This window comes from Pinus tabuliformis, chromosome 9 (assembly GCF_031772625.1).
Source record: "Pinus tabuliformis cultivar Carrire ecotype Pingquan chromosome 9, CPIR1, whole genome shotgun sequence".
Taxonomy (NCBI): domain Eukaryota; kingdom Viridiplantae; phylum Streptophyta; class Pinopsida; order Pinales; family Pinaceae; genus Pinus; species Pinus tabuliformis.
Genome location: NC_142307.1, coordinates 1,411,742,822 through 1,411,767,184, shown reverse-complemented (window position 1 = coordinate 1,411,767,184; position 24,363 = coordinate 1,411,742,822).

Below are 24,363 nucleotides of genomic sequence, written 5' to 3'. Positions count from 1 at the left end.
CATTTATATAAGGAATGCCCACTGGTACTATCTATCCCCCTCTGGAAAATGCATTTGATGGATTGGCTGACAAGACGGGTTCACAAGATCAGCGGATGCCCACAACTCTTGGTAATCAGTCTAAGACAAAGGCTCGGGAGAAGAAGAAAGTCTCCATTCTGGTTCACCCTCTCTCGTCTCCTCTTACCAGATCCTATGCGATGACCGCTGCAATGCTCTCATCGGGTAACCCTCCCCCCTATTCTTTTGATTCATCTCTTGCTCTTTCTGAATCTTTTTTTTTCATCCTCTATCACAATGCATCTCATCATATGAATATACATCGCCTCCCCTGTCATGCTCCTCGGTACTACCCCCTCCTATTTTTCCCAATACACCTTCATCCTTCCCAGATCCCCCCCGACTGTCCCTTCATCAGATACATCAAAATCTTTGTGCCCATCCCACTCCTACAATCTCTGCTCCTTGGACAAATCCTCTTCCATGGAATTATGTGGAATTGGTATCATCCCTCCTCCCAAGCCCTCCAAACCATCTAGGAAAACACTCCACTATCTCCAAAGCCATCCATCAAGCTGGTATTGACGTAGTTGAAGGTTGACAACTCTCTATTGACTAGGTTCTTAGAGCATAGAGCACCCTATCATCATCTCCCCCATGAAGTGGTTATCCCTTAATTGTCGTGGGTTGGCTAGCCCTGCCAAAAAACTAGCCTTTAGGAGACTTATGGAAATTGAATGGGTGGATGTCCTATTTCTACAAGAAACCCTCGGCCTTATAGATTTGGTTATACCTGTGTTGGAATCACTTGTTCCTGGGTGGAAATTTCATGCCCTAGATGTTCGAGGGTAATTAAGAGGCATTGCCTTTGGTTTTAATCCTAGAACTGTAAGGATATTAAATGTCTGGGGTGGGAATGGTTGTATTGGTGCTGATATATTCTCATCTGAATTGGGATTGGAGCTTAGACTGATTAACTTGTATGGCCCCTGCCACAACTGAGTTGCATTCTGGGAACAACTCCTCAATTCATCCCTTTTACAAGATGACAATATCATTCTGGGTGGAGACCTCAATTTTTCCATCGGACAAGCTGAATCTTGGGGGCACAATGCTCAGATTGATCCTTTATCTGATACTTTGGAGGCCCTTTTGGATACTCACTAGCTTATTGATATCCCCATGGCTCGACTCCAGCCTACCTGGAGGAACCGAAGGACTGGAGTGGCCATGTTGGCTCGAAGGCTGGACCATTTTCTCATCAAGGAACCACTTATTGGGGCCCTATATAACTACAGGCAATGGGTTGGATCAGGGGCCTATCTGATCATTCTCCCATTTATCTTGAGATTGCTGGTCATGCTCGCAAACCAAAAGCTCCCTTTAAATTCAATGCCACATGGTTAAAGGACTCATAATATATCTGATTAGTCTCAGACTTTTGGAAGGCTCACCCCCCTGACTCTGGTCGATCTATCTCAGAAGGCTTCTCCAACAACCTTCTTAAGCTTAAGAAATTAACCATTGACTAGGCCTATAACAAGAGAAAGATGGATGATCTTAAAATTCACAATATTGAGGTTGAGCTCACTAATTTGGAAGATGCTAATGGGATGGGATATTCATCTGCTGATGCCAAAACCCACCTCATTGGACTGGAGACTGAAAGGAATAGGATTCTAAAAGACAAAGAGGAAACTTGGAGACTCAGGAGCCGTGCCATCTGGCTAAAAGAGGGAGATGATAATACGAAGTTCTATCACCAATTTGAAAATGGGCACTGAGCGATCAACACCATCTGGAAGATGACCAATGAAGAAGGTCAGAGAGTCCACTCATTCAATCAACTTGCATTGCTTAGCACCTCTCACTTCAGACAACTTTACAAGGCCCCACAGGAAGCAACATTGGCTGAAATTATCAGGGTGGCTGGTCTCTTTCCTAGGTTTGTTGACCAGGAGGCTGTTGAGGATCTCAACAAGCCGATATCTATGGGGGAGTTGGAGAGCACCTTAAAATGGTTTAAAAAGGACAAGAGCCCTGGCCCTGATGGATGGTTGGTCAAATTCTATTTGGATTTCTTTGAATTACTTGGGAAATATCTGCTACAAATTATTGAAGACTGTAGAACCAATGGTAAAATGTATGAGGCTTTCAACTCGACCTTCATTGCTCTCATCCCTAAATCTGATTCTCCTGAGACTTTTAATGAATTTCGTCCCATCTCACTCTACAACTGCATTTACAAAATAATTTCCAAGATCATCGCCAACCGTCTCAAACCCATCCTATCTGCTCATATATCACCTGAACAATTTTCATTTCTTAATCACCGTCAAATTCATGATGCTATTGGCACTGAAAAGAGGTATTACATTCCATCAAGATCAAGAAGTTAAAAGGCATGATACTCAAGATCGACCTTGCAAAGGCCTTCGATTGTAATTAGCTATATTTGAGAATGTTCCTAACTCATTTGGGTTCCCCCCTGGATTTCATCAACTGGATCATGTGCTGCATTACCAAGGTCTCCTACAGTGTTCTCATAAATGGATCTACCTCCCCTTTTTTTCATGCAGAACGTGGCCTTCGACAGGGCTGCCCCCTGTCCCCCCTACTCTTTTTGCTTGTTATGGAAGGCCTGAGCCAACTCATTGCTGAAGAACGTAGACTTGGTCGCCTCCAAGGAATCAAGATCACCAACAACTGCATCCTTACACATCTTCTATTTGTCGATGATGTATTAATCTTCCTCAATGGGGGTATTGGTGATTCATCAAATTTTCTATCATTGTTGCAATTATTCTGCCGAGCTACTAGTATGGAGTGTAATGCCCAGAAATCTACCATCTCCTCTACAAGATGATCACCACATGAGATTCAATATGCTCATCAGATATTTCCCTTTACACTTCTACCATTGGATGATGGACTTAAGTATCTTGGGTTTCGACTCAAACCTCTTCACTACAAGATAGTTGATTGGACCTGGCTTGTTGCCAAGATTGAAAGGAGACTTAATATTTGGCATCATAAATACCTCTCCAAAGCTGGACGACTTGTATTAATCAAATCAGTGCTGGAAGCCACTCGGTCTACTGGATGTCCATGGCCTGGATTCCAAAAGGAATATTATCAAGAATTCAATAGTTGTGCAACAGATTCCTATGGAAAGGGAAACAAGATGGTCACATATATGCATGGGTTCACTAGGACTTGATTGCACTACCCAAGAAATGGGGAGGATGGGGATTGAAAAACCTTGAATCCTTCTCTAAAGCACTAGCAACCAAGATGGGTTGGCAAATTCTCACTGCAAAAAGCTTATGGACTGAGGTGGTTTATCAGAAATATATCTGGCCCCTTCACACACTCGATTGGATTAGACTCCCCACTTGGAACAAGTCGTGCATATCAACCATTTGGCATGTAGTCTTAAGCTCTATATCTTACATTCATGATGGACTTGCTTGGAGAATTAGGTCGGCTCATCAGTATGTGTTGGTATGGATCAATGGTCCGGATGTGGTAATGAATTTAGGCTCCCTCCTGATCTCATTCAATACTTATCTAATGCTGGTATTACCTATCTTGATCAAATTGCAGACCCAGAGAATTCTAACATTTTTACATAGGCTTGGAAATCTTCTATACATCTTGGCATCCTGATTGGCTCAGCTACACTAATGCTCTTACTGAATCACATGTTAGGATTATCGATGGTGAAGATGAACTCATTTGGGCACATGCCAAGCATGGTAATTATACTCCCAAGGATGGCTACCCTATTATATATTCAACGCATAAGCCACCAATCATAGACTGGTGGTGGAGTTTATTATGGAAATTGAAGGCCCCTCCGTGTACCAGACTCTTCATGTGGACTATCCTCCGCCACAAAGCTCCTACGGGAGAGAACTTAATGAAGTGATATTTCCATGGCCCTACTTGGTGCATCCTTTGCTGACAGGACTCTGAGTCTATTGAACATCTCTTCCTTCACTGCCCTACCATATTGGCTTTCTGGACTCAGATTCTCTCCTCCCTCTCTATCACCATTCGATGGCAGGGGAACTCCATTCTTGAGGCTTGGAAAACATGGTGGACCTCGGCCCATCCTCCTAAAGCTAGGAATATCCCTCTACTGGTATGTTGGGCTATTTGGTTGATCCACAATAAATCCATTTTCAAAGATATTGAACCTCACTGGACACAGGCCTCTGCACATGTATTATCCATTTACTCTAGCATCCCTGATGATGATCGATCTGCTTCCCTGCATACCATCACCCCTGAAGCCATTGACAAAAACATACCTTGGGCCTATTTTGATGGATCAACCCAAGCACATGGCTGTGGGGGAGGGGCACTCTTACATCTATCAAATAATCATTTTTTTAAAATTCAGATGGGATTGGGAAATGGCACTAATAACTTTGCAGAATTGATCACACTGAGACATCTTTTGCATTTTGCTTTAGAAAAAGAGTGTAGGCACATTCAAATCTTTGGTGATTCTAAGATCATTATAAATTGGTTCAACAATACATCTATATGTCATGCACACACACTCAGGAATATATTGGATGATGCACTATTTTTGAAATCCCACTTTGACTCCATCGTCTGTTATCACATCCACAAGGAGTGCAATCAACTTTCCCATCAATTATCCAAGGAGGTCGTGGTCCAACCTAGGGGCCTATGGTTGATATAGAAACATAGGGTATCAGACTTCTATCAGTACTATCATCGACCATACATCGATAAGAGAATACAAGGGCCTGACAAGGTCTGATTTCAGGATTTTTTGAGCTACTGATAGTACTTTTTATCCATAACAGTTTTATGTATATATTTATTTTTGGACATGTAATTATGTACATACTACTAGTACACCCTATGAGGTTTTTTGTACAAGAAAATATGAAGGTGGCACACCACAACTTACAACATATTCTTCTTTAAGAATCTACAATATGTAATTTTCAATCTTAATGGAAATTACGATTTTTCCTTGGGGAAGAAACCTATCTAAATTACTTATATGTTTTCCTTACAATCTGGACTAGCCATAAAATCACCAAGAAAGAGAGTGCTCCACCCAACCATTGAGTATGATGTCCAACACCAAAACTCCCCTCGAGCTAGTTTTCACTTCTAGATCAGTTTCAGATCAAGAACCTTCACAGGTTCACCAAAGACCACTTGGTCCCAACCAACTACAATATAGGGCCTTTAATTTGAGCACTTAAGCCTAAAATAGGGTTCCATTGGCCAACCAAATCAAGAAATTTGTGTCCTGGTAGCGTCCTACCTCCCTTTGCAACGTCCTGCAAGGGTTTTAATCTTACAATCTTTCCTTCTCAAGGTTGCCTCAGGATTTTCTTCCCTCTCCCGATTTTCTCCCTTGCCCCCAACTGAGATTACTTATCTCTAGGGGAAGGATGTTGGACATTGGATAAACCAACACTCCCCGTGTGTTTCATGACCTAGACTAACCGCCTCTCGTGGATCCTTATCTCTGGTGATGCGATCGTTGATTAACACTTGTGGGTTTTGGTCTAACAACAATCGTGATTCCCAACAAGTGGTATCAAAGCATAGGTCACGAGTTCGATACACACCTGAATCATGTTGGGGGGAGATTGTTGGACATTGGATAAAACAATGCTCCTCACATTAGGGGATTTTTGAGGTCTAAAATGGGCCTCCTAAGAAAAATGTACAACCAAAATAAAATTTATAAGAACCAATAGGATTTAAGATGATGATGTCAACCATGGGGGATGATTCATCATTTTTGGAGTAAAAAAGTACAAAGATTAAAAAATAATAAAATAATAAAATAATAAAACTACTTTTTCAACTCGTATTTTCAAATTATCTCCATAAGTTTTTACTCAAATTTCGAGCGAGAGTACTCATTGGATGAAAAGTGCAATTCCTCATCCAAGGAGTACCCATGTTGCATACTTTCGATGGACCCTACTACACGGAAAATGAGAAATACATGAAAAAACGTGATCACAATCATGTTTTTCATGTATTTCTCATTTTTCATGTAGCATGGTCCATTGAAAGTATGCAACATGGGTACTCCTTGGATGAGGAATAATATTATGCATCCAACAAGTGTTTCTGCTTGAAATTTGAGTAAACCCATACGAAGATAAGTTGAAAATACGAGTTGAAAAAATAGTTCTTTTTTTCCCTCTAAAATTTGATGATGTAATCTAATCTTATTCTATTATTTCCACTATTATTTTATAATTTCCTTAGGAGGCCCATTTTAGACCTTAAAAATCCCCTAATGTCTGTTTCGTGACATGGACTAACCGCCTCTCGTGGATCCTTATCTCTGACAATGGGATTGATGATTAACACATGTGGGTTTTTCTCTAACGACAATCGTGATTGCCAACAAAAGAATAACTGTCTTGACTATCTGGTAAATGAAACTCTCTTTAGCACCCTTTTCCCATAATTTTATGGCTGTCCATAGATTGTATTAAAATAAATAAATTCAATTACATAATAACATTTTGTTTTATCATCAAACTAGAAGTTTACTTGGCCCACAGTTTTACCAAGTCATTTGCGGTAAAACAAAACTTTTATAGCTTTTACCGAGGGGTATTACATATTCCCCTCCTCATGTAAAACACCATCCTCAATGTTTTCTTAGCCTTCCCCATAGGCTAGAATATTCCTTGCTCTTATAACCTTCATCTACCAAGTATCCTCTCCTAGCTAAAGTGCTTCCACTACACTTATCTTGGTGATCACTCACCTCTACAGCATGATCTTTTTTTTTTCCTCTTGTTTAGTAAGAGTACATAGATGTATGATCATGAAATTTTCATCTAATTCAACCTGCATTCACCATTATCAAGGTTATTGTTAGTTTCCATTAATTACCGGTCAAGAAGCATCTATGCATATATAATAATTTCAAATGATATCACATGCATCACTATAACCCATGCTATTACGCTTTTATGTTACATATGCATTAATTATATTTTAGGTATAAGATTTTCATTTCACACTCGTCATACTAGTCATCATCGTCATTCTTTATTTGTTTAGTATCTTTTATTTTCTGAGGAATAATCTCTACTTGTTCCCCATGATGGCTTGCAATATAAAGATTTGTTCTTTAGACACCCTCTTGTCCAAAGAATCACAACAACATATTGACCAGGTTCTAAGGTAACCACTTCATAATACCATTTCCACAACAGGTGTTACCTATGTTCTTTATTTTGGTGGATCTAATTCCATGCAGCTTATTTTCCTTCCGTATTTTCATGTAAAAGTCCTAATCAAAATTTATAGTTTAATTATACACATATATATTTCCCATTCATTTCCTTAGTTTTTTCCATTACTACCAAGATTTAAAGGCATAGGATAATATCAACAAAGTCACCAAATTTTGCAATGAGTACTTTGCTAACTTGTCTCACTTATAAGTTTCCCTTAATCCCCATCCTGGTGTTTATGTCCTTTCGTTCTGCAACCACTAACTAGGGTATTAGGGAAATATTTCTCCCTGTAATACATCATGTTCATATGGTTGTCTTGTCAGGGTAATTTGTAAGCAAAAATTCATTCTAGTTAGTCACTTGGCCAAACTTCATTTGTGTCTGTCAATTCATCCTTGAGATACTTAGTTGGGTAATATTAACTATATCATAACGCTTCTACTAATGCGCTATCAACACTTTAACCTCAAATTTACTCAACTATTTATTTATTTCTAGTCACCATTTTTACTTGAACCCTTTACCGATTCCTCAAGGCATGCTAGGGCAATGAGATCCTAAAATATATATTCGTTGTCATGTACTTTACATATATATATACATTTTTTTTTTGGTAAAGGTATCAAGTCAGAAAGGACCATAACTTATAATTGTCACTTGGTGTGAATATAATCTTCTAAAATTTCGCCAAATTCCCATAACCTTTTACTTACATATTCTCTTGTTCCTTATTGTATCAAATTATCTCAAGTCTCTTAGATGTCATAGTAATTCAAATTAATCGTATTTCTATTATCATCTTGTTTTCAGTCAAACTGGGCCTTCTTAATTGCAGGGTGGTTATAAAATAACATTTAGCGAGTCATTCCTAGATACTAAATCCCTTAGCCCCCATTCCCATTCAAGGGCAAGAATTTCTAAAGCTATCTGGTTTCCCTTCCTATGTTTAGAGTTATTATATTCCTTAAAAAAAAATCATTTTTCGAGTCAAATTGATCTTACTTGTACTTGCTAAATTTTGATATAATGTTGATACCTTCTCTGGTTACTGCAACATTATCGTGATGTGCGTTCACGTTTGTTTGGTATTAAGGAATAATCCAGATTCATTTATCACACTCTTTCTAACTTAAGGGTTCTAATGTATTGTTTAATTATTACTTCAGAGATTAATTTCCTTATATTTGTCACAACTTATCTCTAAATGTTACTTTTCTACTACCGCTCATGCCCACTTAATCATTATAATTTTTTTGTGCCAACAACTCTACTATGGTAACCATTCTCCTTGTGGTTCCCTTTTATGTCTTTTCAATGTATTATCTTCTTTATCAGTTTGGACTTATTTCCATCATTTTTTACCTTTTTCTTTCATTACTGGCAGTACCTATTAGTGTGAAAATTCTTGGAAGGTTTACCAAAAATACTTCACTTAAGTCACTAAGTGACAAGTGAACCTAACAACAAGTTGATGGTTGCTATCATATTAGATATGAAACACAAGTAGAAAACCTGCAGTAAAAGAAGATAAATTCCAAAACATAAAGCAACAATATAAGTATCCAATATAATAACCCAATTGAAAAGACTATTTTAAATGAGTAAATATTTTATTAATAACACCTGGTGAAGGAGATATACATATTGGTCTGTAAGTCCCCCTCCATGGGATGGGTCCTTTGATATCATTGATGCTTCATAAACTGATTCTCTCTCTCAATATGTGAAAAACCCAAACAAAAGTGAAGAACTCAAAATGGGAGCTCAAGAAAAATGACGATAATGTTGACGATGATTATGATAATCGTGAAGAATGAATGAAAAACCCTCCTTTATATAGAAAAGTATGCAGTTAACCTCGAAAATGGAGAATAATAAAACATTATTAACCAAATTCAAATCTAACTACTTGGAATACTTTATTATATTTATTAGAGAGGGAAAATATATTTAAAATGGTTAAATACTTTTATTTAGAAATATTTAACAAATAAATGATTTATTAATTATTTCACGAGAAACAAGAAAGGTGTGAAATCAAAATAATTATTAAATAGTTATTGATTAATTATTCTAATAACAGAAATAAGGAAATTTAAACAAATAATGATTTATTTAAATATTCCTAAGGGATTTAGTAAAATGTGACATGGAATAATTATTTAAATAATGATTTAATAATTATTCCTAGAGAAAAATAAATAAATAATGATTTATCTAATTATTCTCACGGGTTTTTTTAATTTAAATTAGAAAATAATCTAATAAAAGTGGTTTACTAAATTATTTTCCACTGTGAAAGTGATTTTACTATGGTAAAATTAAATCCACATGGTGTATTTCAATCCACCTAGTGAGAAATGGCTAGGTGATCATTTTTTGGTGATAACAGATTTCCCCCACATGTATGAGTGTTAGGAGAAAATCATATGACCGAAATACATTGTAGATTACACTTCCACGAGACACCAAAAGGGGATTCAGAGAGAGAGAGAGAGAACTGAAGCAAGTCAAGGACGGAAAAATAATGGAGGGGGCGAGACCTATAAAATTGATAGAAGTCTCCTTTTATGTGTTAGTACATGACCTCAAATGAGGCGGGGGAGGTATACCCATACCCACCAAGATAAATGCATACAAACAATAATGTTGAGCCCAACAATGTGGGACTGAGCTACAAAGTACATGATACACTGGCATCAATGGGCCAAAAAATAATATAATGGATCCCATATACATAATGCACCTGGAAAAACATAGGCCAGGACTAAATACAATAACATCTGAGTACATGAGATATAATGCCCCTCAAGCTGACATGGGGAGGGGGGATCACAACCAAGGAAGATCTACTAAACATGAAAGGGCTCTGAAGATTTGAATGTATCATCTGGAGGAGACATGCATGCTGTGGGTGCTGGAATTGGCGGAAACCAAACCCATCAAATCTGTGGAACTGCATCAAAGTCTGGATCAACGTATGTGGTCATCCATGCATGTGGGGGGGCTACCTGAAGGGCCACCCCCTCATGAGGTCTTAAACATCTCACACTCCCCTGAGAATCACTGGGACAATTGTCTGGATCACCAAACAGTCAAGTGTACGAATCTCAATCATGAGATAAGGAGCTGAGGTCGAGCACGTGAGAAGCAATCAAATCAAAGGGTAATAATGTGTCCCTTTTCCCAATTCGAGGCACCAAACAAGGATGAGAGTTGGAACTAAGGTACACCACCCTATAGACTACTCTTCTAGAATAAATGTGCTAAGGTTGATAGAAGAGAGCCTGCTAGAGTTAAGGCGATGAGGAATCCTCAAGAAAGGCATGAGGAAATATAGTAGAGTGACTGATGGACTGACACCAGGGATAATGATGGAAGTAAATAATATGGATGGTTTACTGACGACTTCCATTTTTAGAGCATAATAAAAAGACGTTGACTTGGCAGCAACTGAATCAATTCTAGATGGGATGGTATATGACTCAAATGGGGGTTCGGAAAAGACGGAGTAGAAGGACTGGAGGCCAAATATGAGTAAAATGGGAGAAATATGTCACGATGACGAATACAACATTGTAACGGGACTCAAATGCTGACTCAGAATAGACTCCATAAGTACAAGGGTGACACATCTCAGATGCTCTAAACAAGGGTGACTCGATGATGTTGCCACGTGGGGGAGGCCCGGTGGGGACCATGAAAACATGAGTAAATGATGGTTACTCATGATGAAAATTGACACGTGATTCAACCAGTGAAAAGGTAAAGTGGTACCAGAGTACGAGTGGTGCAGATGAATAGATTCGGTTTTAAGAAGCGACAAAGGGAGACCTCATGGAAAAAATGGCTTCTGGGTGAAGTTTCAAATTACCAAAAACAAAGAGAGACCCATTATAGAAAACAGTGAGAAATTTTTGACGAGTATGGTGGTTCGTCAAACTAAGCTACAGTTTGGTCGCAATGGGAAACACAAAAAACTAGGGTTTTCTATAAAAGGGATTTTGCCTCCAAATCCAATTCATTTTCATAGTGAGATGTGGAGAATTTGGAGAGGAGGAGAAGGCCCTAAATCTCATGGAGATCATAGCAAAAAAATTGACCATTGCAATTAGGATCTTCAAGTTTGAGGTAGGTGGCCTAACCATACTCATCATTTTTAGTGGTTTATATTTCAGATTAGGGCTTCAACTGCCAGTTGGTGCTCCCTCCTCATCCTCACGGCCACAATGCACTTTTTTGGGCCTAATCTACGCTCCGGAGCACAGAAATGGGTTCCATAAGTGTGTTTGACGCAGTTTTGAGGGGAAAAACTGTGCTACGGGTTGAGAAGATGGGCAAGACTGGTGGCCTGCTGCAAGATGAAGTTGAGTTTTGTCATGAATTTCTTTTGTACTGTTGATTGAAAAAACATAATGATGTCTTGCAGGTATGGAAAAGTTAAATATATTATGGCGAGAACAAGATTTTGAGGCCCTCCGTGCTGAGATTCAGGGGAATCAAGCAGTGAGAGGGATGCTGACATGATATGGCATGCTGAAGTTCTTAGAGAACCCTTTGATGAGGGTTGGGGAGACCTTGCTATCGATGATAGCGAGTTATTGGGATCTGGATCAGAAGGCCTTTGTAGTATAAGGGCACATGAACGAGCTCACAATCCAAGACATATATTTTCTAACAGGAATTACCCCCTTGGGGGTGGTAGGGGAGATACATCCAGTGCTTCGTCGTGGGAGGCATATTGAGGAGTTTGCTAAGCGTCATTGTGTACAGGGTGGCCGTGCAAAGGGAATTACCATTCGGGTTGATGACTTGGAGAGGCTTGAGACACGAGCTATAGCTGCGATGGTGCTATGGATCTGTGGTAGCCATTCCTTCCACCATATTGCTTGAGGGTAGATGATGCTAGAGGAGAGTGTTTTGGGAGGGACCTACTATGGGTGGGCCCAAATGTTGCTGTCATCATTGAAATGATAGTTGACATTATGAAAATGAAGGACTAAGGATAGTTGTTCATTTGGAACAGTCTTATGCTCACTCTTATTTGAGAAGATCCATACTATATGATCTCATGTTTAGATCCATGATGGGGGCCCAAAGGAGCCTAGGATGCGCCGTTGGGGGAAACTACTGAGATGAGGAGGTGGAGGGGGAGTCAGACGAGTGTTTCGACCTGAGTTTTTCTCTCATTGGGACCATATGCCACTATACATAGATGACTATCCATACAATGACATGAACTATCAAGGGGATCTTGACTTACCACTTCCACCAGGATGAGCATGAGGCCCAAATGGTAAGTGAAAGTTGTTATATATTTGGTGCATTGATAGTTTAAGAAATATGTGTATATGGTACTAACTTCTAAACTTACGGTATGAAAATAGAGCATTGATGAGGCTGACAGGATATGTTGGACGTGCTACAGTTCTTGGGGCTACAAATCAGGGGGGACCTCATCACGATAGGGACTAGACGATGGTGCTCTACTAGAGGATCTTTGACATAGATGCGACATATTACTAACTAGGGTGAAGGAGCATGGATGGCATGATCTAGAATATTGGTACACAAATGAGTGTACAGGTCTTCCCCTAGAGTGGCGAGGAATCATGTAGCACATGGCGATGGCCGATCAGGGCATACGAGATCTACGGGTTGGGGGAATAGAGCCATTGGCTTAGGAATCTCCAGATGATAGTGATTAGGCATATGGACATGTGGGTCCCCATTTTTGTTTTATGATAACATGCTAGTGAGCATGTTAGATGTATTAGAGTCGTGGACTGAAAGTACTATATTACGATACATATTTATGATTATGAATCTTTTCTGTGTGACAATTGTGGTTCGCCATTTGTTTATGGATGTCTTATTACATGTGATAAATTCCAATTTAAATTTTTATTTGAAATGGTATCTAATAGGTTTGCCCCCTTTCCCAAACACTTATGAATGATATAAGGCCCTCATAATGGTTCAAAATTTCCACGCCCCACGACATCATGAGCTTGGTCATACACGAGAACAAGGCTGCCTTCATGGAAGGTACGAGGGTGGACTTTGTGGTCATACTGAGCTTTGGTGTGCTTTTTGGTTGCTTCGGTGGTTTGAAATGAAATGTGATGGTCTCCGGAAGCACGCTCAAGCATGATAAGTCATTGTTCTAGGGGTTGGGTGTTTGGGAGGATTTTGACGACAAGGTCAAGGGAATGGATTTCACACTCGATTGGTAAAACTACCTCCTCTCCAAAAACAAGGTGGAAAGGAGTGAACCCGGCAACGATCTTGACATAAGTTCTATAGGCTCATAAAGAAGGGAAGAGAATTAAATGCCAGTTGGTCTTATGTTTATTCACTGTCTGTTGAGGCATAGTCTTAAGGATTTTGTTGATAGATTCAACTTGGCCATTGCCTTGGGGATAATAAGAAAACATATATTGATGTTCAAATCCCACATAGAGGATAGCTCATGCTATATATCATCTTCAAAGTGTTGGCCATGGTTGGATACCAATTGTTTTGAAACCCTGAATCGAGTGATAACATAGTTAAAAAAGAAGAGGGATGCAGTAGCCACGGTATTATTGAACGTTGGCATGACTTCAAACCATTTGGTAAAATAGTTGACAACCACAATAATATACTTGTGGTTATTAGAAGATGGGTGTAGAAACTCCATAAAGTCAATAGCCATTTATAGAAAGGACGAACTGCGACAACTGGATGGAGGGGAGCAGGTGGAGCTCGCGACTTAGGGGCGTATAATTGGCAATTGGGACAATGTTTGATTATTACAATACAATCACTAAAGAGAGAAGGCCAAAAGCACCTGGCACACATAATTCTTTGGGCAATGGCCATTATAGAGAGGTGGCCACCACAAGCACTGCCATGGTAGGAATTGAGCACTTGCTTAGCTTCAGGATGAGTGAGACAACGATGAAGGATAGTATCGACATCGCGATGATAGTGATCATCACTATTGAGGAGGTAGATTGATGTCGAATACATCGTCGATCATCACAATTGAGATGGAGGGAGAATTTCTAGGTTCACAAATATGTAAGGATGTTGCCATACCATGGATCATATGAGGTAATGGCGAACAAGTGTTCATCTAGAAGATCATCATTAACCGGTGGATCAGGTGCACTAGTGGGGAAATCAGAAATGAGTTCGGCGAGGGCCAAACCTTTCTTACTTTTGAGTGTGTCAAAATCAGGATCATATTATTGAAGGATAATGATCCAATGGGCATACTTCTCGTTGATGATCCATCGAATCAACAAGAAATCAATTGGGTTGGAATTAGTGACAACTCTAGTGGTATGCATATGGATATAATGACAAAGTTTCTAAACAGAAAACATCAAAACTAGTGCTAGCTTTTCTTCATGGGAATAGGATAGAGGGGGCCTATTAAGGTTCTTACTGACATAGTATATGACATGTTCTGTTCCTATAAAATCCTCCTGTTTGAGGACCCCATCAACCGAATAGGTAGATGCTGAGATAAACAATATGAAATCCATTTCAAAGTTTGGTGGTCTAATCAAGGGATAAGAAGTGAGAGAAAATTTAAGGGCATCAAAATATTATTGAGCTTGGTCATCCCAAACAAATGGAATGGTAGATTGAAGGAGTCTAAGGAACCCATGACCCATTGTGGCATAGTCAGGAATGAACCGATGAAGGAAGTTAGCTTTTCCTTGGAGGCTTTGTAACTAGCGAAGGGTACAAGGAGGAGGAAGTTCAATATTGGCTTGAAATTTGAGAAGATCAAGAGTGATACCATCTTTGGACACAACGAATCCGAAAAGGTAGCCGATAGGAACACAAAATACACACTTCAGGGGATTAAGGCAAATATTATTCTTGCGACATTGAAGAAACACGGTGCGCAAATCATGAAGGTGTTGCGATCGAAGTTTAGAACGAGCAGTGAGATCATCGAGGTAGGAAAGGATAATGTGACCCAAGTCGTGAAAGAAATAGTACATGACACGTTGAAAAGTGGCTCCAACATTCTTTGAACCGAAAGGCACGATCTTGTAAGAAAAATTTCCCCATGGACTGGTGAAATTGGTTTTCAATTGATTGGCATAACAAATATGAATTTGATTATATTCAGAGAATCCATCTATAAAGGACAAGACCTCACATTACAGGAATTTTAGGTCTAAAATGGGCCTCCTAAGGAAATTATAAAATAATATTGGAAATAATAAAATAAGATTAGATTACATCATCAAATTTTAGAGGGAAAAAAGAAAAAACTATTTCTTCAACTCGTATTTTCAACTTATCTCCCTATGGGTTTACTCAAATTTCAAGAAACAACACTCGTTGGATGCATAATTTGATTCCTCATCCAAGGAGTACCCATGTTGCATAATTTTGATGGACCCCTGTTGGGCATGGAACCCCCCCATGACATGTTTTGGGGCTCAAAGCCCAAGTTTTGAGTTGATATTGGTGTAAAGATTTGCGAATTACGGGTGCGAAATGTATGTTAGAGTCATAGGGCTGTCCACCCTAGTTTTGAATGTAATTTTGGCCTACCCATGGTCCGCGGACCATGGGATTATATAAATAGAGTGAGGCTCTAAGTTGTAAAGAGATCGAATAGAGAATGGGCATGAAAGGTCTTAGAGATTAAGTCGAAGTGCGAAGTGTGTCTTGAGTCACAGAGTAGGAAAAGACTCTGCAGCTGAGTGTGTAGAGGCATAGTAAAGTCCGTAGTTGAGTGCGCGGACCCCTCCAGCTGAGTGTGCAGGGTGGAGTTGAGTCTGTAATCAAAGAAGAGATTAATAAAGAAAGGTTTTGTTACCAATTTTGTGTATCTGTTCTGAGTTATTACATGTTTTGATATCATTTGTGAATATATGTTTCATTACTGCCTGCACTTGTATGAATTGTGAATATTTTTAAGTATAACTAAAAGCATACAAATAAGCTAAGTTAATCAACTAATATCGGATTACTAGTAAGGACTTGGGTAATAACACTGTTCGGCCCCCAAGTAGGGCTACGTGAAGGCAGCACCTTAGGCTACGAGGAACGGGTAAGTGCGCATAGCGACGTGCGCACATGGTCAAACTGCGGACCACTTGAACCCATCAGACATCTCTAGGGTACGGAAACCTGGTTCTAACACCCTCCCATACTACTTTGGGTGAGACCTCAGTCCACACTCCGCAGAATGTTGTCGAAAGGGCCAGTAGTACCAGGATTTGTTTGGCTAAATCACCTCCGAACCTGGGTTAGGCCCCAACAAGCCAACAAATGGTTCTATTGCTGGGACCAGGATTTGCATAATGGATTTCTGATGTCGTGTCACTGGAATCCATTGAAGAAAGAAATTGAAGGGTGGTTGGACAAAAAAATTCACGAGTTCGCGGTGCAGGAAAGCAGGAATCCACGAGTATCAAAGGAACAGTGGTTAGAGCGCTACTTAGATTAGTGGTTAGAACAGTGGTCTGAGTTGTATGAGTGGATCGCGAAGCTAGCAGACAATCAAGGAAGGTGTAGGCTCGACAAACCGATTATGTGGACTCCAGAATTGGTGCACAGACTAGAAGCATCGGAAGATAAGATTGCACGTGTTGTGGACCATTGGTTCGATCGAATTATAGGAGGGTTTATAACTGAATTCACGGTAGATACTTTAGTCAGCTACAGTGAGGCAGAATGATGCTTCCTCAAAGGACCGAGAGGTAAGTACATTAAATCTTTGAATACTTGGATTAAAATGCTATTGTGTGAAAAGCGGGTTATACGAATAAATTGATGTTTGGGGCTACGCGAAGTGGGAGGATCTGTAGAAACGAAGGTAGCATAGAAATAGAAACTAGCCCCTTGATTTCGCCTCGGCGAGAAAGCGAGTAAGAGCTCACAAAAGTTTCACCAAGAAGTGCGATTAGTATGATAAGGCAGCAAATTTTGCGCATACGACCTCCACCTACACCACCACTAGTCTCACCATCTTCACCTCCATCTCTGCCCACACCACCTCCGCCACCACCACAGTTCAATAGGGCAAGCACGATTGAATTTCCGGTATCCAAAGGAGTAGGGAACGAATATTTGGACCAATTTTAGTTCGTGGTAAAAGATGTATGGGAAGCATAAGGAGTTGTGGATGAAAATATAAAGAAGGCAATGCTAGTAAGTGCATTGTAGGATCACGCACTAACATGGTACATTAATCATTCTAATGACCATCCAAACATGGGGATCGCAAATATCCAGGCTACACTGAACAGGGACTTTAGCAGGCCAAAATCAGAGACACAATTGATTATCGGGTTTAAGGAAATCGCGATGCTTCTAGGTGAGACCCTCTAGGAGCTGGATCAAAGACTGGAGAGTATGATTCATGAAGCCAACATTACCTTCATGGATGGACAACACTGCACATGGTTTGTAGCGTCACTAATGCTGCATTTAAGGATGGCGTTGTCTCAACAGAAGTTATCCATCCAGGCCAAAGCTTTGGAGATTGCAATGAGACTACACGAGACCCCAATATAAGATCCTGGCCTGGGAGTCCGACAAATCCACACACAACTGAAAAATTTGTGTCTGGAAATGAAGAGTTTGAAATAGGACAGGATAACTCGGCCAGAGGTGTGCGAGGAGGTATGGTGCATAAAATGAAAAGGCCAGGGGCATGATAAGGAACATTGTCCAGTCTTCGTGAACTGCTTGGCAGGAGGAGGGCCAATGCCATTAAGGCTAGAGGCACAAGCAGGACCGAGGATGACGCCTGCATTATGGTGTGTGATTTGTCAGATAGGAGGAAAACATGCTATGGATAATTATCATCTCCTGTAGAAGTATACACAGACGTCCAAACAATTGTTCTATAATTTCTGTAGATCAGTAGGCCATGATGAGTGCATCTGTAGAAGTTATGAGCTAATGATGGATCAGACTCCTACCTATAGGGTGCAGACTAAAACGTGAGCCCTCGATCAAAATGCAGGGATGGTGCGCACTGGATTTCAGGGGCGCGGACGAGGTCGAGGTGGAATGGGACCAGGAAGGGGTTGCAGACAACTGATTTGTTACAATTATGGAGGGCCAGGGCATTATGCCCGTGATTGTACAAATATGAAAAGAGCATAATGTTTATATTGTACTCAATTTGATCATGAGACAGAGGACTGCCCTACACTGAGAGCGAGGTTGTGCGATAAAGGGATACTCCAACCTCCCCCGACTCAGAATTTGCAAATGATGAGGTCTGAGCCGCGCGAAGAGGACCTGAATGTAAAAATCATGCTCCAAAGTAGTATCGCGATAGGAGATGACAAGGGCAAGCAACCCAAAGAAATTTCTTAGGTTTTGTAAGGCTCTGTTGTGACCAGAAGCAACCCCCCCCCTTCTCATTTAAGTGTTATTCAAAATACTAAATGTGTGGGGACCCTTAGTTAGAATTTAGAAAAAGCAAGAGTAGGGCTTAGCTTTTTTTTCCTCAAAATAAAATTATCATCATAAGCTTAGGAAACTCCTTCGAATACTTAAAACCTAAAGTTTATGATGAGGAAGAAATATTTAAAAACACATCGTATAACGGTAATAGAACCCCACCATACAAGTACAATCCCGGCATGTGTGAGATTGTGGTATTAAGCAATTATCGCATCGCAATAAGTAAAACTTATAAGAAAAACTTCAAGATTTACTGATTTGCGATGACACCAATCGCAAGATCGCATATCGTAGGAAACAGGTTAACTAAATTTGTCATACATAAACTTCTGCAATCTGCGATATTGCGATATCGCGATATAGCGATGGTTGCGATGTCAAGCCAGACCAACGCTGCGATATTACATTTGTGCAATTTTACGTTATTACAATGGTGCGATCTGCGATGTTGCGAAGAAAATTGCAAAATCGCTCCATCGCAAACCGTTTGGGCACAATATTCAAGAAAAGCTACTTGCCATAAGCTGACACATAATTACGTGCTTTAAATGCTAATATAGGAGTTAGTTTCCAGTTATTAATAAAATATGGACGCGTGCTTTTCAAAGAATCACTTCACGTAAGGTGGTGTATTTGGTATGTCTGCGGCATTAAAAACTCTCCCATCACCCGTTCGGGTCATTCATTTCCATTTCACTTGTGAATTGTAGGAACGGAGAACGGAGGACGATACAAGGCAATACACAGGTTGAAATGGGGAAGAAAAACAAGGCTCAGAGCTCCAAAGAGAAGGAAATGGCACCTTTATATACAGACACAGCTTGTAACAGAGACGCAGGAATATCAACGTGGGAAGGCATGTACAGACTGCTCGAAGAAGAGAATCCCAGAGTAATGAAGGTTACTGCTGTCGCGGGCTCACAGGGCTCTTCCGAAGCATCCCTAGAAGAGCTAGCATGCTCATTCCTACATCGGATAGCAGCGAGGCCCAAAATTCTCCCATACACAGACATGATCAAGTGGATACTTGATAGCGCAGAAATGAAAAATAGACAGTTCAAGATTCATGGTCAAGGGCTCATCAGGTCATTCGCTGTGTAGGATTTAAAGCTTATGTATCATCTGCCTGAGTCGCAGACAACTTATAATACGCAATTCATAGAAAAATTTGTGGCGGAGAACCCAAACCTGTTGGAGACCACCAAAGATTGGTCCAGAAAAGATGAACCGCTCAAGAAAGATAAACACGGTATGTACAGTACTGGTTCCCTTACCTCCCCATATTGCTTTGCTGCTGCCATGCTCTGTAGATTATTTGGAATGCCAGATATCAACAAATTTTCATCTGAATGGTTACCATTACTAGATGCTGCCACAAATGCCACTATTGTAGATTGGGCCAAGATTTTATCTGATAACCTAATCACGACTATTGTCAGTTACCGGTCCAAAAGATCTACGTCTCAAAGGATTTATCCTCCTTTTTACCTAGCCGCATATGTTATGGATTCAATATGTTATGTGTCTAAATTCCCTGTTATGGGTTGGAAGTGGACAACTCAAGACCCCTTACCCATCCATGTCTATCATAAGATATTGTGGGACTCTCAGTTCACTCCATATTTCTACCAGATTTGTCACGGACTCATGCTGCCCTTGTATAGAATGTTGTATGATAAAGAACCCCCGAGGTGCTCACCTGAAGCACAGATAGATATCCTCCCCATCGCAAGATGGTTCGGAGAAGAATTTTTTACTTATGTTAGAGTTTTTGGAAGTACTGTACCCCCTCATGTTCTACCTTTGTATATCCCTGATAAGCTCCTAGCTCGAGAAATTGCATATCAAACCTGTTCAGAAGGCGGCCTAACTAAAGAATTAAAGGACAAAAAGAAGGCTATATGGCCACAGTTTCCTGTGGCTTGTGGGGCATTTTCGCTGTTTGATGTAGGTCACACGTTCACTGAAGTACAGAATATGACGTGTCTACAACTATTTAAATTCCCGGGAAGATCATTTGACCCAAATGAGGTTGCCCAGAATTTCACAACTACAGTCAAGATAAAAGTGTTCTTTGGAAAAAGGATTTATTTGATGATATATTCCAAAATAAAAGCTCAATTCAAGAAATTTTGCGTGAAGCCCAATTGCAATTGTCTCCAGAAGACTTTCAAAAGTTCATGGTATACAGGGAAAGAAGACTAGCCAGTGTTCCTCTAGAAAAGATGCGACTGCCTGCAAGAGAACCAACTCCAAGCGTTAGTCTCAATGGGAATTCAAGCACTAATGGCTCTAAATCTAAGTCTGTACAAGAAATGCCTGAACATTCTAAAAGATCCGGAAATGACCAAGATAGGAGCGAAGAGTCAGCTAAGGACACCGCTCAATCAATGGAATTTCCACAACAACAGGTTATTACCTCCCCGCAAAGAGATCCTCCCCCTCTCGTCATTGAAGCACCACCCATCATGACAGAATTATATAAGGAATGTGAAACCTTCAATGAACTGATCAATCTTGAAGGACAAGCCCAAAAAACACCTATGAGCAATACACAGGTAGAACAGGAAGTGGTCCCAACCATAGTCAGCGATGTCTAAGAAACAGAGCATATTCCTATCGCTCCGTCTTCTGAGCTTCTACTTAATGTAGAAGAAATTCCCCCTCTGGACATATTTTATAGTCCCCAGCATAAAGCAGTGGTAAGAAGATAGAGAAAGAAAAGGAAGTTAGAAAATACACTCTCTTAGGATGCTGAGCAATTAGACGTCTTATGGAAAGATCCCACCAGTAATCCGACTGAAAATCTCACCAAACTATCTCAGATCGCAGGAGCGTATGCCTCTGCAACTATTGACAAAGAATCAGAAGTACAACAATTGTTGAAAGAGCGAGAAGTTCAAATATAGGTACTGCAACTACAATTGCAACAAGCCAATACTAATAATGAGGCACACAAACAACTTGAAAAGTTGCAGGAAGACTTCCAGCAAATGCAGATAAGTTATCAGAGAAGTTTGGACGAGAAGGGAAAACAGTTACAGGATGTACAAGAAATGCATAGGGACGACCCTAAGCTTACAGAGTTTATTTCAAAATCTATTTCTTTGAATGAACAACTACTGCAGCAGCAAGAAGCGTTGGGCCAAAAGATGTCACAGTGGAATGATTATTGTGAAATGAGTGATAAGATCACTAATCAAGTGGTCGACTTACGAAGTGAATATGATCTGATTGACAAACGAGTAACTGAGTACTTGGCTTGGCAGGATGAGGATGAGGGAAAAAGAGCAGGCACACCCAGGATAAATGAGAATCATAAAGAGCTGCTCTTTAACAAGTGGGACGATCAAATCAGGGAGGCAGAACAAGCGGCAGAAACAACAGCCACGACAGCAAGCATTCTTATTGACTGTGTAAATGAGAATTTGCACAGAGCAAATTTAATTGCAGAAACCACCCCGGGTATTTACCAAAAAAACTACAACTAGAGGCGGAATGGAAGCAGAGAGGGCAAGAAAACGGAAAGGCAATCCAAGCACTAAACAGGTTAAATTGGGAATGTTACTGGACATACTTGGTGAAGCCGCATAGTCAGTGGATGACTGTGAAGTGTATCATAAATGCGGCCAAAAAGGTGGTACCATCACTCATCGATTCCGTTTTCTCAGCCCAGCTCAAAGCAAAAGTCAGCCAGCCGACTCTCCTTAGACCAATGCTGAATACATGTAGTTTTAAAGACCAGATACAAAAGTAGTTTAGTTCTGAATTTAATTTTCGCTTTAAATTTTGCTTAGAAAAAGGGCGGTCATTTTAAAACCGCATCCTGAATTTTTTTAAATAAACTATTATTAGAATTAGGAAGTAGTATTTAAACCCTTCTCATGCATTTAGAGAAGGGTCCAGAAATTTATCAAAAACTTGTCCTCAGAACATGCACTTTTGCACCCTCAAAGGAGGTTTTGGTGAATGAATGGATCAAGATTTGTTGATGTTTTCATTTGATATCTGCTATTGATGTTGCACTTCTATACTCTTAGTAGATGTTAGAGAAAGGAGAGATAAATCATTATTACTTGAAGCTTATGAGTAGGACCATTCATAAATGGTACTTTTATCTCTTGACCATTTCTGCTTATATGTTAAAGTGATATACAACTTTTAGTTGTTTATATGTTATTGCATGAATGCTTGAGTTACCATTTGGCACTTTTGTACGGTGGTAGCTATTTATTTATGTTTAATGTATGAATAGCTTATTATGCGATATGCTGTTCACAACTGTTTTGCCTAACTTTTTATGTGAAATAGTTCATCTTAATTGATTTCCTTTCTTATAATCGCTGAATGATCTTTATTACCAGTTGTTATTTGAAATCCCTTTAGATTGCATAATAGAAGAATTACATCCTGGGTTAGCATATATTAGATGTGCTATTTTTATTAGATTACAATAGCATAGAATTAGATTAAAGTTTGAATTAGAATAGCTTAGATAGGAACTGTTAGATCAGCAACATCCAATTCTACACACACACCCATAGATTGGGAAACTGGTCCCATTATCCCCAGTCGGACCCGCTATACCAAATGGATAAGGAGCTGCCAACCAAGGTCTGGACCGGGCGGGTATCCCCCTTGTTGTCGACCCGATTTTCGGGGCTTCAACAGGCTCCTACAAAGGAACCAGAGTTCGATTTGGAGCGTGCGAAGGAGACATTCATGGAAGCTAAGAAGAGCTTCATGGAGGCCTCCACTTCAGGTAGTAAGGATCAACAAGAATCGAAGATGGATCCTTCAATGCTCACTACCTTTCTGGAGACATCCATGAAGCTTCTACATGATAGCAAGGTTGTGAAGTGGCTGCAAGAACTCATCACTAGGTGTGCTGGGTCAGGAGAATTGTGCGTAGTCCGAAATTTCGGGAAGCACACATCGTGAACAGGAAGGGAAAGGAGATTGACTGCGCAAATCAGAGAGTATGAAATGGACCAAGTAATTCTAGATCTAGGATTGGACGCGAATGTACTGCCAAAGCAGACATGGGAACACATGGGCAGGCCCGCGTTGTAGTGGTCTCCTATTCAATTGCGAATGGCGAACCAACAAAATATCCTACCCATGGGAAGATTGCAGGGAGTAACAGTGGATATTGAAGGTGCGAGCGTGCTTGCAGATTTCGAAGTGATAGAGATTTTTGATGATAGAAATCCCTATCCTGTGCTACTGGGAATAGATTGGGCCACTGATATGAATGGGGTGATAAATCTCAAGAAGCGCAAGATGATTTTTGAGAAAAAGTCACTACGCATAGTGGTACCGCTAGACCCTGTGGAAGGAGCGTTCTACATAGAACCGGTGCGTGATGATGATAGTGATAACGATATTGACTATATCTACAAGATAAACACATGAGAGTAGGATTGGGTGAATCCAACAACAGATGGTAGGATTTCGTGGGAGCGTGAAAGCTCCTGCATGTCAGATTCAAATAAGGAAATAGAACGATGGCAGAACCAGTTACACGAGGTAACCATGCTAAACTGCAACATGATGATAAGGTCATTACGATGTGTAGCAACAGAGGCAAGGGATCTACCTATGTATGACAGGTTGACCGGGGTGGATGAATTCCTGAACAAATTTAAAAGAG